Source organism: Macrosteles quadrilineatus, unplaced genomic scaffold (assembly GCF_028750875.1).
Source record: "Macrosteles quadrilineatus isolate MER2022 unplaced genomic scaffold, UCM_ALF_1.0 Scaffold_5__1_contigs__length_97177068, whole genome shotgun sequence".
NCBI classification, from domain to species: Eukaryota; Metazoa; Arthropoda; class Insecta; order Hemiptera; family Cicadellidae; genus Macrosteles; species Macrosteles quadrilineatus.
The window spans coordinates 84397854-84414334 of NW_026542598.1; the positions used below are offsets into that span (position 1 = coordinate 84397854).

Sequence of the window (16481 nt, forward strand, 5' to 3'; positions counted from 1 at the left end):
CTCATTTAAGCACCTTTCAACTATTATCACATCAACTAAAACTAGAGTTAAATGGATTTTTTACCGTAGCATAAAGTCTTTGTGAGAAAAATCGGCTACATATCCAAACGTTACGTCTTTAGCTACAAAGGTCAATGAAGTAGCTTACATTCCTAGACTAATTGCTCAACGAGGTGTTTAGAGATCTATTAACACTTGTTTGCCTCTTAGCAGGCTGGCACCCAGTAGGCCGAGATGGGTCACATGACCGCTAGCGCCAGGTTTCCGTCAGTGAGCCAGTGCAGTGTGGTCGTAGCCGCTGGTGAGCACAGTGCGCCAGTGAGTTAGTGAGGTATGGGACCCGTTACTTAGTGCCGAGGTTTACACCTGATCTTCTACGACCTACTTCACCAGTCACAACAGTACAAGGTCAGATGTGTTCCCTTTCTTTTAAATATTAGTAGTAGAACCTCGATAATAAGAATGGGGAAGTGAAAAAAACAAAAACAAACTGCTCTTAACTTATCCATAGACGAGTTTCATATGCGTTCGCGATGTCCCTAAAAAATAGACTTGTTAGGTCTTCTTATCGAGGTTTGCAATATGTGGTTAGGCGTGGATAATTTCAAGATTTGAAAATTACTTGTTATCAAGGGTGCTGTCAAGGGTTTTGATATCAAGGTTCTACTGATGTATAAATAAAAGTAGGGATTTATCTGTACATTTCTAGAATGTATGCTACCGGTATAGTATATTTGGGTTGTTTACTTACATTGTGTAACCTGAGAAAATTTTAGATTTTTCATTAGTGTCTTTTTTAGAATTATTTGTTTTGCTGGGGGTTTTTACTGTCCATAAAGCTATCGGTGGTGTGTCATTTTGATAGTTCTAAGGCCAATGTATGGTAGACGTTTCAATGAATTTATATGGATAAATGAGAAATTTGTTTTTGTTGCTATGTAGTGTAAAATTTGTTGTGTTCAAAATAAAATATTCTATAAATAAAAAATTATATTGGGCACTGTTTCGGAATTAAATGCGAGTGGGTTGTGTTCGATTCACAGTTTATCCAGAATAAATTGAGCGACTTCCCCCTAAAATATTTAGTGTTATTTTCACTATATGGAAACTGGGCGAAAAAGTAATAACAGTAATACAAAAATTGTTTGGCTATACTGTATTAGTAAATGAATTGTTCGTTGCAGTAGTAACAAACATTCTTTCGCAGTTTTCTTTTCTGCACCAAACGATGTATTAAAATTGCTCAGTAGTATACTAAAAAGTCAAAATCGAAAAAAAATTTGGCCATAGGTGTTCTGCAATAAATTATTCAAATTTTTCTTGGGTTTGAATGTACCCTGATCTATTCTCTAATTCATCAAAAACCGAAGTAACATTATATACAAAAAAGTTTAAAACTGATTTTTCAATTAAAACCTGTTACTTAAAAGACAATAATCTCGTTTTGATTCATGTCCAACGTCCACGTTAGTGACGTTTGAGTGTGGTAAATTGTACCTAAGTATTTTCTCTTACATTCGTGCTTTAACCATTGGACAAGCAATAGCTTACAAATAAATGATCTATTCTTAGTGACTTGATTCAGCTAAGACCATCGATATTCTACCATTAACTACAGATTAACACGAGAATGAAAAATTAAAAATCTTCAGCTGATCCATAAAGGAGATGAATCTAAAAGAACTTTAATCAATGGTTCTAGTGGCTTCGAGCGCTGCTGTAGGTCAGTTATGCGCAAGGCAGGTTACAACGGCGCAATGATCTGATGCGCAATGAAGCAGTGCGCAATCAACCACGAATAATGGCATAACAAACCCGCGATTACGGAGGCCTTGGGACACACCGGGCTTATCTGAGCTTACAGTGTGACGTAGCTTGATAACAATTACTGAGGAAATTGTCAGTCTACTGCAAGTCGCATGTAGTCAGGAAAACATGACAGCCATTAAATGAATACGTAAACGCTTCCGGAAGCGTACTAGCAATGAATACACAAACTATAGTTTGTGTATTCATTGGTACTAGTAAAACCTTTAGTTCAATTGTAAAACTCAGTCGCCAAGAACTTTTCTGAAATTCATTCATCCAGAAGTGGTTACGTTTGAAAAATGTGTCATTTCATACCCAACATGACTTTTTAAAATCAATGTTAAATTAAACGTAAATATCTTATTTTAGGTAAATTAGGTTTATGTTCACCACAAAGCTGATCGAGACTTGTTTATGTAGCGAAACTTATTCTATGAAGAGTCACATACTAGACATATACAATTTCCTCAGGGGAAAATCTAAGAAAAGGTTCAAAACTTTCAAACATACTCCCTTGGTCCAGATTTTAAATCGTAATATATCATATTTACAGCTAAAGTTTAGCTGTATCCGTTTTATGTTGAGTGAAATTTGGTAGCCTACTTACTATTGTTTTCTTATTAATCAACATTTTTTGTAAAAATTCGGCCATATAAACGATATATTTACAATCAGTGACTTGACCTCTGATATTAGAACTAACTAGTAAACTATAAATCGTAAAATATTCCCTAAAACAAGAGAAAATAAAATTGTATCTACACTAGCACTCAATCGTCACAAGAATGAAACACGAATAAAAACAAGCTTCTCATTTTACAATAAGCTTAAGTCCTATTACACAATTCAAAGTGAACGAATCAATCAAACGTTAATTAGTGTAAAGGACTGTACTACGAGTACGAGAACATTTTGTCTATGTTAAGAACGGAACGACGTTGATCACAAACATAAACAAATTATGTCACTGGTCCGAAAGTAAACAACATTTTCTGCTTAAATGGAACTGCCCGAACCATTATGTCAATGTTATAAGTATAGGCTTCGGGTCAGTTACGTCAATTGTTTATGTTTATGATCCATACCTCTGTTCTAATATTCGTGGATGGTACCAATCGCAAAGAATCGTTCACTTTTCTGACTTTGTTATTCTGCTTCTTTTTGCTCATCACATTCCTACCTGATCTGAACTGTTGTCAAGGTGATGTAAACATTCGATTCTGCAGTTCCAAGTTCCATCATCTCATCATGACCTTGACTCTGTGTGACCTTCACCTTCACACGGTGGCAGTGGTTCCCATAGAACTGGTTTTGACCGTTGGTGAGTGCGCTCATATTGGCTAAATGTTACCCTAAAGGGTAAATTGTACAACTCTTTCCTGTTTCTTATATAATCAAATAACAATAAATGTTTACATATAGATAGTCACGTATAGTCAAAACAGTTTTAATGTTGGGTACAAAACAAGAATAGTAAACAATAAACACCTTCACCACAGCAAACCTGCAGACTTGGTAAATTTCCATTTCTGGCTATATTTCCACTTAACTCTTCTCTTCAAATTGTAAAATTTGTTCCATTAATCGATTTGAATGAGTGCTTAAGTTTGCTGTTTGGGAAGGTAATAATTTGTGTTTTTATTAAAATGTTATTTTAGTATTTCCAAATTTTATGAAAATACATCCATAAACAAGAAAGCTACAACAGTTTATTTATTTATCCATAATAATTTTAATGGAAACTTTAAATTTACAGTTTTTGTTTTTTATGATCTCAAAATATACTTATAAATTTGAATGGATGGTGTTCTTGGCCGCTGGAAACCTCAAAAGGAAAGAGTAAATCGGCCCCGGGTCCAGGTCCTACCATGAGACCTACATTAATAGCTTATTTCCTATATGGGAAATTGCCTAGTAAACAATTTATATTATAACAAAATTATTCCAAGCCCAGTTTGATGTGTTATGGATAAGTACGTGATTTGTACGTTTACTCATAAATAGTCTCGAAGCACCATTCGAGATATTAAAATTTTACCGTGTACTTTACAATGAGGGAATACGCCGTGTGGAAAACTAACTAAATATTTACAACAAACATTTGCAATGAACACGATTGGTAACCCGATTAAAGTTAATTTTAAAATTACTTCTGCCTGGAAGAATCATCGATTTTTTATTGTATAGTATATATACTACTAAAAGAATATCATGACTTACAATATTGTTTATATCTTTTAAATCTCGTAGTTAAGTTAACATTATTTTGCAGATAAAACATGAAAAGGTCACATGTGACATGAATGTCATTTACCGATTTAATTATTCGTGTTTCGAGTCTTACAAGTTTTATCTTAACCTTTTTTTAGTGTCAACAATTACTGTTTCTTCTGTCGAAAACAAAATATTAAATAAGTTAAATAAATACATATTTTAATTGAGCAATTTTTACATTGAAATATCGATTTCACGTTCATTAAACTTTCAAAGTGAACCACTGGAATACAAGTCGGATAACCGGAACATCGGGAAACCGGAAGTCCAAGTGTCACACGACGGAAATGAACGAGTTGAATGCGGATTGCCTTTGGAACTGATTTGTGAAATGGCCAATTTGTTTGTCAACATTCCAAACAAATCTACGCTTTTCGTATATTTACTACTATAATAAAATGTTATTACACTGATTCAATGGTAAATAAATGTATTTCTTTGTTTATTTTATTGGTTTATGCTCATTAAAAGAAATGACAATCAACCCTAATTGATACAGACTTTTAAGTTCCAAGCCGTCCGAATTGTATGAAGTAGATTTAGTATGAAAAAGTATTTTGTGTACACCTTGTTAATAATAAAACACATTTTTATCGAAAAATTACAAAAACACTTTAAACTTTTCAACAAAATGCGTAGTTGAAATGGCTATTTCAAAAACTACGTAGATGTATGATATTTTTTTAACGTCTGTACGCTTGTAGAATTTCTATTTGTTGTCCGAATGGAGGTTTAATATGGAATGGAAATTATAATAAGGCACACACTTCTGAAATCCCCTTACATAAGTTAAAAGTTATGCTAAGTATGGGGCTTGACCTCGAAGTAAAAAATGTATACGTGTGCGTAAGTGCATTGTATATGTTTTTAATCTAAAAGAAATACAGAATGAATTGGACTATATAATCCCAGTACACTGTTGATATTTAAAAATATTTGTAACCAAAATAAATAAGGTTGAATTTTCCCAATTTTTTTTCAAATTTGTCAACTTGTCTTTTACTCATTTAAGCACTAACTCTAGTCAAGCTGTTAGGTTAGTTATTTCTATGTGTATATGTGTTTGAGATAGGAATTTTTTTATTACGAAAAATAAAATAATTGCTTAACTTAATTAAAATAAAACTTAATTTAACCCAATTTGTGTTTTTAGGAATTTAGCCAGCAAACCGGATTTTTATCCAAAAATAATAGTAACGTTTGTGGTTAAAATTAATATTATTTAATAGGCCTACATATAATCGTTGTATACATAACTATATCTATTAAATATTACTTGTACCATAAATTTCTTTAATTAATTTTTGTCTTATTTTTTGTAAACTTTACAATCAATACTTCACTAGACCACTTCAGGTTGGTTTTACAATTAACAGTTTTAATCGCAGTTTTACACACATAAATTCACAATTCTATATTTCTATGTACTAAATCCCTGTATGGTTTGGTCCATCTATTGTTCGCGTGCTTTATCCGATCAGCTGTTCATTGTTGCCATCTGTCACTTTCTCACAACGCTATTGGTGTTATGTAGAGTGAAGACTGAAAACAAAACATGTTCTGATTTGCCAATGGTTCTGAAAGTAAATCGTATACCATCACTTTGTATAAAGTGCTGAACAACATTTTGTGTGGTTTTTACTGTAGGAATTTATCCAATACGGAAATATTTGGGATGAGTCGTATAAAAGTGAGTTTGCTTTTCGAGTTTCAAGTTGGACCTACTTCATATTGTGGGTCTGAAAGGACTGAAAGGCTTGAAAGGATATTTTTCGTTGTTCAATAACAATTTTTATATGTAAACCCGAAACCATATTCATTTTACTATTTTCATGTCTCAGGAACTAATATATTATTTATTTATTTTATTTTATTTATTTATTTTTTTTTTGTAAGGGTTTACATCACTGGCTTTCATAGCTTATGGATTTTTAGGACAAATGTTTAATCTACAATCTGTAGGATACCAGTAAAATACTTTCCTCATATTTACATATTATCAGGATACCAATTGATAAGTTCCTGGTTCCCGAAGACAGGCCCAGGTAGGCCAATCTTGGTTTTGTCGACAACCAATGGTTTCGAACCAAAAAGTTCATCTTCAACTTGAGTAACTTATCTTTGATTTTAGTTTAACCAACATAATGGTTTGTGTAGGTTAAATTCATTGTTCATGCAACCTAACCTTGTCAAAAATACGCTTGGACACATGATAAATAACATAGTTCCATTAGTATTACTGTTATCGTTGAACAGAAATTAGTCTTTTACGTTCTGTAACGTTTTGCAGTAAAGGGAATTTCCTGATTTTGACAAGTGAACTCCACTTGAAAGCTACCTCTTCAGCCCAAAAGAGGGTTTCTCTTGCACTAGTTTTCCAGAGGCCAAGAATACTTTGACCTAAATACTGACATTACTCATCTCCAAATTTGACAAACACTTTCACATGTGGAAGGTTCCATGTTTAAATATCTCTCGTACTAAGAATCTCCTTTCTATGAGCAAACTTAGAATCACTTTCCATCAACGGAATTTTAAACTTACATTCGGTATTTTAAATAGAAAATCTACTTTGGGAAATTTATGGTGGATCAGAGTGACTCTTTATGTTTACTATAATGCAAATAAAACTTAGATCTAAAACCTCTAATTAATTCATACCCCTTTGCTTAATCCGGACAGGCTAACAGCAGGTACTTTACAGTAATTTACAAAAATAATGATAAATACTTAATTATAAATTAATCAGTGTAAAACTACAGTTTGAAGTGATTAAAAATTACAAAATACATCATTGTTTTTTGTAAAGAGTGTATCGTTAAGTAGAAGAGGGATACAAATGGCCCCAAAATACAAATGCCTTTCTTAATATGGCATTACTGTTATTTTTCCGTCCTCCCACCCGTCCGGACACTTGCATTCTAAATTAGCCCGGTTTAATTATTTGTTTTATTTATATTATATCCAAATACATTTCCCTAACATCCTTTGAACCAAGCTGAACTTGAAGCATTATCAAGTGGGTTGGGGACAAGGAAACTTGACTTGAGATTGATCTTATAGCTACTGTGTTATGAAATAAACACACACATTTATCGCTAGGTTGTAACATAAAGATTTCATGCAGATATTCATTTATGGTTTAATAAAATGTGAACCAAGTTGTTATAAGACATCGAAATTGTTAATTCATTACGGAAATGTGTATGGTTTAAAAACTAGGATTTCAAGTCTACTTGCACTTCTCAATGATAATGCCGAACAAGAAATTTACAGACCCTAAATTTTGCAACCAGTGCAACATATCTCTGTTTCTTAAAGATGTTTCTTCATGTTTGCATTCTTGCTTACTTCCTGTTTTCTAATCTCCATCTGTCTACAAATATTTGTAGGTTTGCATTGTTGAAACAGGTGATTAAACAGCTGATTGGTCACGAATCTACCCTCGACTGTAAATCAGCTGATGGTTGTTGAGCTTTCCTCAAGGTAAATATTGTTCCACCTCTTGGTATCAGCGTGCTTATAAATTCAATTAATTATCATAACTGTTGTTAGGCCTATTGAAATTTAAACAAAATTTATTTAATACTCTCCTAAGACCCTTCTCTTAACCTTCGAGCGGTGTAGAGATCTAAGGTCAGTCATGACCACGCAACCTTATCAGTATTAAAATTTGGCAAATTTTGTTGTAAATGTAAATGTGTCCTTGTACAGTATATGTTTAATGTATTTGACGCTCTTCACAACCCCAACGAAGAGGATTTTTTTCAAAAACTTAAGTATATGGATTGTGAATAAACCTTTAGGTTCAAAACCTGGGTCGCAATCTAAAAAAACGTATGACCGATGATACAGCAGCTATTTGACCTTTTTACTTGTAAAATACGTGACCCAGAGGCTAAACATGTTTTAACTACATTTAAGGTCCGATTGTGTTTTGGAATTTAGTACATGGGTAGTCTATAGTATTTTTTAGAAGTTTTATATTTTTTTATTTAGATTTTATAATGGTGTTTTCCCATAAAGCCCATAAGGCAACAGAAAATGGAATTTTTACAAAGATGAGTAGTATGATTTTGATCCAAATTTGGTAAATTGTGGCCCTTCTAACTCAAAACAGAACGTACAACTCTTAATGCCTCAGAGCTTACGGTTCAAATGTTATTATATTTTTTTGTTTTTTACCCCTAAAATATCATAGTTACTCCCAACGAAGAATTAATTGATGAAGAGCTAAGGGGAGAAATTATGTCACAGCTGATATGGTTTACTTCTCACCCCCTTGGCAAAGACCGGGAATAGCTACTAGCATCAAATAAAAACGTATGTCCAGCAATGTTTTACGTATACAAAAAGTACAATTCCAAAAGTATGTATCATTTATACCAGATTATTCCCGGTGGCTCCAGGCACACAGCCAGGGTGGCACATCCCGAGATGGCTCGGGTCGGGGTGGCTAATAACACTCTTTATCAACACGAAGATAACAGTTTTAGAAATTTACGATACACCATCAATTTGCTCGGTTTATGGTGTCTTGTTTTATAGCTCTAACTGCACTGTTATCCGCTAGTTATTCATATTTAGTGGTTAAATTTCTTTATGTTGCTTGTGATAAGAGTGATTTCTTTGACAAATTGTCTTGACGTTTATGTTGTAGTTGAAAATAATGAATTGAGTATTAGTAGTATGAAATTATGGTACTTGTATATGGGGATATTTATGAAAAAGTGTAATAATATCGGAAAACTGACATACTTTATCTCATTAGCAACAACCATTATAATGGGTAGGTGATGAGAAGATTTTATGATATATTAAGGATAAAATCACAATGATTGCATTACATAACTTTAGAACCTTAATTTTCACAGCATTTGTTGTTGCACCTTTTTGTTTAGAGTTAAAATGACCCCAACAATCAAAATTTTAGTCAAAATCAGTAAAGCGAATTTTGTAATAATCTACTACTTTATGGTTTTTATGTGAAATCTCCACACAAAAAAATCAAAACGTCAGTAATTGAAAAATAACTCCTGAAGATACTATGGATTACCCACGTACCAAATTCCATAAACATCAAACCACAGGTGTAGTCTGTTGCTCTGTACACTTCCACACACACACACAGACATTACTTCAGAACCCACCATTCCGGGTTCAAAGATACTCACAACACATATTTCCATGCTAAACTCAAAAATTGTGCATACTTTAACTCAACTAAAGCAATACTTTCTCCACATACTGTGTGAGTGAAAAAAATTAATAATTGCCCACATCCAACCAGTCACATACTATAAAATTGAGTTGAAAATTGCTACTTTCTTTACATTGTTACCACATTGATGCCACATCATGTATTTATGAGTTCCACAGTCAATTGCTTATATAACTTTGTATCTCAATCCACTTGATTATATCTCTGCCACACTCCAGCCACCCATTGCTGACCTGGTTGACCTACTGACTTGTGAAGCATCAGCAAAACCCGTTCTGCTGACGCCAAAACACCTTTGACTGGAAATACTACTTTTTCTCTCCTCGTGGAACCAATTAAATCGTTCCAAAACCGACGATCTTGAAATTCCAAAGAGATTGGAATAAAAGTCAAAGGATTATTTGAGAAGGATTTGATTTATGTAATCGGAGGAAATCTCTAAATGGTTGCTACTATGTTACATCGTTGGTTTTAAAATTGAAGAATCCAGTTGAAATAGCATAAAACTGTTTTTTAGGCAAATGTTCAAAGATTCATTTCGGTGTAGAATCGAAAAACAATCACTTGATGTACATTGTTAAGTCTTTAAAAACACTTTCACAGTTTTAACTCCAGATATCCGTACTGACTGTAAATGTAATGTATGTAATTTTATCTTTAAAGACCTGAAGCAACTTTTGTTGTGCGTCAAAGAAACGTTTCCCCATAAAATAATTATGCTGTTAATGAAATAGTCTCAACAATGAGAATTCTCAGTGACGAAAACAGCTGATTATGTAGTTGATTCTTTGTGTATAAAAATACAGAGCCTATCGAAAAAGCACACCAATATTTAAACATCATGTTCGTCATAAAGTGTTGTGATGGTTGTCTTGGTTCTAGTCTTCTTCCTTCTCAAATGCTTATTTTTAAGATTAAAATATTAGCGAATTTCCCTAGGAGGGAAGTAGCTATTACCGTAGGTGGCATGGTAAGACCTAGGTGCGGGACCAATTTACTTTTTCATTTTGATGTCCCCAGAGGCCAAAAACACCATTCGTTCAAATTTTTATATATGTATATATATATATATATATATATATATAGAGAGAGAGAGAGATTTATATATATATATATAGATTTATATATATATATATGTGTGTCCGTGAACACGATAACTTGAGTAATTTTTATCCGATTTTGATGAAATTTGGTTTGAAGGTGTAAGGCAGGATAAACTTGAATGAGTTCGCGAACCAGCATGATCGGACCATGGGAACGGGGTTTTACGGGGGGTTTTATGGGGTAAAAATGGGTTTTTCTAATTTTTGACCCTACAAACGAAAAATTTCCCAATTTCTCTTCAGACCTTCTTAAAGAGCTTAAAAAAACAAATAATTTAGTATATCAAAGTGTTTTTGTACTATTATTAGTTACGGAGAAAATTCAAATAATTGTTATTTTAAAATTCCCATGTTATTCTTATGGGGAATATTGTAAAATGTTGTAGTCTGCTTGTTTATGGATATATTTTGATCAAACTTGGTAAATTTATTTATTTTATACTAAGTTATTAATATTTCTCTAAAAAACACACTTTTTTACCCTCCCTGTAGCAGCAAGCCTATGTACTCATTAAAATTAATGTTTATTAAATACATTTAATTGAAAATCAATTCAGGCAACTGGAAATTCGCTTAGTCGGCAGGTTTGCTGCGGCGGGGGTATTATGTTTTTATTGTTTGTTCTGTGCTCTTTTACTGATAACGTTTGAGTGTGATTATGTTAACTAAGTGTTTATCACATATTTTACAATTTGTGCTGTACCTCTGGGTAAAGTTCCAAAGAATAAAGTCAGTAATAGGCCTATTTTACGGATGAATTGTTTTATTTAGATAAATTACTTTTCGAGTTATTTCGGCCAAACACTACAAACAACAAACCCACTACATAAGCCGGCAAAACAAAGTGTTACTTTTTACTTTGTTGTTGTTTAAACATGTTTAAAGTGGCTATGCTGTTGGGAAATAAAAAAATAATAAAAAGAAAATTACAATAAATAAATAAACATACATTAACTGTCTCCATCTGATCCATAAGGATCTTAATATTGGGAAAAACTAACGTATTCCCCGATAGATTTATAATATTTTGGATTAGCTAACCCAATTTGAAAGATACTTTCCATTTAATGTAGATTGTGTTCTGTTGTCCACTATTTGTTTCTTAACCAACTAAACCTAGGTACGCTCAGATCAGAAAATGACAAATGGTCAAATTTATCATAAAATATTAGAAAAACATTGTCATATGCGGATGCACTTCATAACTTAGTTTAAATATTACAAAAGGATTATAGGTCAACTTCCACTCTACAAATATAATTGTTGCTTGAATTATTTTAAAGAATATGATTGCAACAATTAAATCTGATACAAATATACTAGCTAACCTAAATATGGTGTAAACAGTCCAGCTTTATAAAATGTGAGGAAAAACTTGGCTGGAAAGTCTCGTAAATCTATAATGGAGCGAGAAACTGTGATAATTCACAACAGAGCAAGTTGATTCCATCCATCAAAGGCTGTGACGTCAATTGATGGACCTCACAACTTTGATTGGAGAATCGCCCGATTAGACGCAGTGTTCTTACACCGTGTAGAACTCATTTATCAACTCCTCTCATTGCGGACCAACTACAGTGTAATGCAGTAAAACTAGTGTGTAATAACATGTGGTTTTCGTATTTTGAATTTCGAATTCCGAATTTGACTGTTTTTAGCAATTTTTCCATAGAGGGAATAAGGTTTTACCGTAGGGAAAGTGGTATTACCTGAATTATGGACCGATTTACATTCGGTTTGATGTTCCTAAAGGCAAAAAGCACTATCCGCTCAAAAATTAAACATTTTATGCTCAAAACATGAAACTTAGTAATTTTTTATCAAACAATTTGCAGAGAATACAAAAACGAACAATTTGGTAAATTGAAGCATGGTTGTGAGTCTGGTTACGGAGAAAGTTCTAAAAAGCCTGTAGGCCTACATTTAATAGGCATATCTCTATGTTATCCATATAAAAGACAAAATAATCTGATGTAGATGTGATGATCTTGTTTATGAATATATTTTAATCACATTTCTAAATTTTTTTCATACTAAGATTTACATGTCCCAAAAAAATACATACTTTACCACTTTCTCTGTAGCAGCAATTCTAAGTACTCTTTTAATCAAATGTTTTTTTTTAGTTAAATATTTTTATGGAATTATTGTAGTTAAATTAAAATCCAAGCGGTCAAATTAAAATTCGCCTAGTCTGGAGGTTTTCTGCGACGGGGATGTTATATTACATCAAACCCAATGAAATACTAATAATCGCTCGACAATAATTGAGTCGCAGAGAAAATGTTAATCTGCTGACCGGAAGTAAACGGTAACGTGATTGCAATGGCACGCGAGTATCTATGTCAGGACCATGACCGAGACTTGCTGTAGGCAACACTTTCCGTACTGATTATAACTCGCTCACCGCCGTCAGCTGATTTCTATGCTATTCAATTTTTAATGCTTTTCCAGCAACAGCAGATTTGCTCTTTTAAGTTTTCAAGCAATCAGCTGTTAAGTTACAATAAACATTTAACTGTTATCTATATATTAATAGGCAAACATGTTTCTTTAAAACCTTTTTTCTCGGCTCGTGTGCATCGCAGGGAAAATGTACGCATACTGTTAGAAATATATTTTCCTGTAGATGTGCAGAATCCCCTTAAAAATTAGAATAGGCCCAAAAATAAGCACACAATATTAATTTGAAATCTTAAAAAAAATAACATGGGCTTTATGGGTTGCTATGCTGGTGACGAAATAACAACGAAATATAAACATAAAATCAAAACAAATGTAAGAAATTCCAATCACATGTTTTATTTACAGTGTGGGGTGAAAATAGAGAAGTCTGTACAAACAATGCAATTAATTTGATTTTTTTTTTAGCTAGAAGCGGTTAAGCTGTGGGGGAATATCTTTGAAGATGAATCTTTGAAGATGATGATGAAGGTTTAGTGTGATCATCAGTTCATACGTGTCAAATTTTGAGGTTAAATCAAAACAAACAAACTGTCATAATATATTCTTTTAATTGACAATAGTTAAATATACTTACTCTACTTTAAAAAACTCACTTGGTCATTAGAGAATATTTAGTGAAATAGACACGTGATTTCTGATTCCAAATCGACTAATGAATAAATTGTTATTTAATTATAGTCTTCAAATTAAGTGATGATTTCTTTGAAAATAATTAATTTAACATAAGCAAACATTTAAATATTGAATCTTCTTGCAAAATTAATGTCGATCATTATACCTATTAATAGAATAATGTATTTGTTGTGACTGGGATACACATGATAAACTGTTGGGACATAATGATGATTTACGTTTTGTTTGGAAATATATTAAGACCCAGACCTACCTTTTAAGGGTTTTAAGTTAGGGGTCACAATTATATACTCTCAAAATGACGAGATAAAACCTTTATAGACTAAAGTTTTGAGTTTTGACCCATTTAAATGATAATTAACAGCTAAATTGTATTGGTAATAATTAACTTATGCAATCTGATAAGTTTGCCAGGGACCAAACAGGAAAACGTCATACGATAGGCCAAGGAAGCAAGATTCGAGTTTGGTTTATAAAACGCAGTAGCCTAAATACTGAATATTTTCTTATAAATCAGACAATGACTTAGCGAAACTAAATTAATGAATTTGATCTTAAAAATGAACATTCTTTCGTAAGTAACACATCATTGTCCCAACAATTGTGTCACTGTGAAAATAGAAAAGTCAGTAAATAACATATTCTTGGTCGAGTTTTCGACCACTGGACGACCTCTAGTAAATAAAATTGGACAACGTACCTGGATCTTATAAAGTGGTCTCAAGAAATAAATTAAGTGCTGGAGGGGCGGATTCCTAAAGAAAATACCTTTTTCGTTATCATGCGTCTCTCCTCTAGATAATAAGCTTCAAAATGACACCTCAATCGTAAAAATCTATAAATAGGCTAGGAATATTAGGAATATAAGTAGCAGTTAGCGGAAAGTTTAGGTACAGTACTAATCATCACTTTTCTTTATGTTTTTTGGGTCGCTGAACACGAATATGAGGTTTGCTGACAAATATTTTGCCCGGAACATTGTTTATTTTGTGAAAAACCTTAACATTTAGGCACTTTTTTTAGGTTTTTTGGTCAAATCTCGGAAAGTATGGGTTTTTTTGAGAAATCCCTGCATTGTAAAATTAAAGATGACAAAATTTACTACAAGTTTCGTATATAATGTTTGTTTCTACGACGAACCGTTTCACCACTAGAGCACACTAAAAAAGGCCAGAAGTACAAACAATTTAAAACATTGCTAAATGCTGCCGTTTTACATTAGGTTTTCATGGAAACAACTCATGTTACGATAATTTTAACTATTTATTCATGATAATAAGCTGAAACACACTTAAAAATAAACTAACTAGTGCCCCTGACCACAAGCCTCCACCTGAAAGACATTAAATCCACCCGTCTTTTAACATTAAATTGGGGAAAATGGTGACAGTTTTTTTTTGTGTTAATAACCCCATAAATAGCAATAGGTTGGTTGGTAGGATCATGCAATTCACTCTTTTCGGGTTGATGGTTGGCATTCCATCCATCCTTTTTTTGATGGGCCCAAAAGGAGAGAAAAAGCATTTTCTTCCACATCCTCATTTGCTCCTAAGGCTTCCTCAAGGGTAAGAAACTGATGACCAAGTTTATCTTTGAGTATTCTCAGCTGCTTACAGTTTTCTTCTTTATAGCAAGGAAAGGAGTGGTGAGTATGTTGTATATTAAGTTTTTCTTGGTTGATGTTTGGTTTTTGATGGTTGAAAGGTTTATGCTCTGGCCATAACCTTTGTGTAGTAGGAACCCACCATCAATAACATACTGCACTTGACCATAGAAGAGCTTGTTTTCAATGGGGGCAGGGGCTTTAGGCCTATAAAGATTTGATTTGGTTCCTTGTGCAAACCGTTATTATCAAACAACTAGAAAGAGTATGGACCCAGTTTGTAGGACAAGAAGTGCTTTAGTTCTTCATCAGAATTCTTAGCGATGCTGATACGTTGAAACAATGTGTTGGGGTTTACGGGTAAGAATTCTCTACTTTCATCGCGTTATTTATTATGGCAAGTGGCTGGACACGGTCTGCTCGTCTGAGTTTGACGATACCAAAGTTAAAGTTATCTACAACTCTTTTAATGTCTTTCATCCTTTTTTCTCAATCACTATAGCAGTCAACCCAGTGGCCAGCAACATCCCTGTGCTGAGAGAATAAATGGGGGTTTTGTGGGAATGGGAAATGTTCCAGCAGTCAGTCATACATCTTGGCATAGATGTATCAAGTGTGTTTCAGTTCATTATCATGAATAAATAGTTCAAATTATCGTAACATGGGTTGTTTCCATGGAAACCTAATGTAAAACCTTTGTAAAATAGTTAGGGTTTATTTTCATTTTTGGTACTTCTGGCCATTTTTAGCGTGCTCTAGTGGCGTAACGGTTTGTCGTAGAAACAAATATTATATAGGAAACTTGTAGTAAATTTTGTCATCTTTAATTTTACAAAGCAGGGTTTTCTCAAAACCCCATACTTTCCGAGATTTGACCAAAAAACCTAAAGAAGTGCCTAAATGTTAAGGTTTTTCACAAAATAAACAATGTTCCGGGCAAAAAATCCGTCAGCAAACCTCATATTCGTGTTCAGCGACCCAAAAAACATAAAGAAAAGTGATGATTAGGACTGTACCTAAACTTTACGCTAACTTTCCTAATATGCCTAGACTAAAAGTAGGACTACCGAAAAAGATATGTAACAGGGGAAACCCTCTACTGTATTAACTATATTGTATAGATCGACATATAATAGCTATAATTCAGTCTTTTAGGTTTCAAAACGATAATTGGATAAATTGGAAAGAGCTTCGTATGCTTTAGGTAGGAAAATCAATACTAATATGAAAAAAACTATTTTAATCGTAGTTAACTTGAAACTAAACAAAAATAGAAACTAGTCCAATTGTTGGTTGATATTTCCCAAAAACCAAAATTGTGTAAAATACTAACAATGGAGCATCACAGAACTTGATAGCTTAAAGACAAGTG

At 33.0% G+C, this 16481-nt stretch overlaps 1 protein-coding gene across 1 annotated transcript in view; it reads left to right on the forward strand.

Annotated features, from left to right (window-relative positions):
• The first annotated feature begins 296 nt into the window (after positions 1-296).
• LOC128994452 (uncharacterized) overlaps positions 297-16481 on the forward strand; it is a 33003-nt gene continuing 16818 nt past the window's right edge. Inside the window, exon 1 of the mRNA XM_054419028.1 lies at positions 297-408. The gene's annotated coding sequence lies outside the window, so the exon portion shown is untranslated. The remainder of the gene's footprint in view (positions 409-16481) is intronic.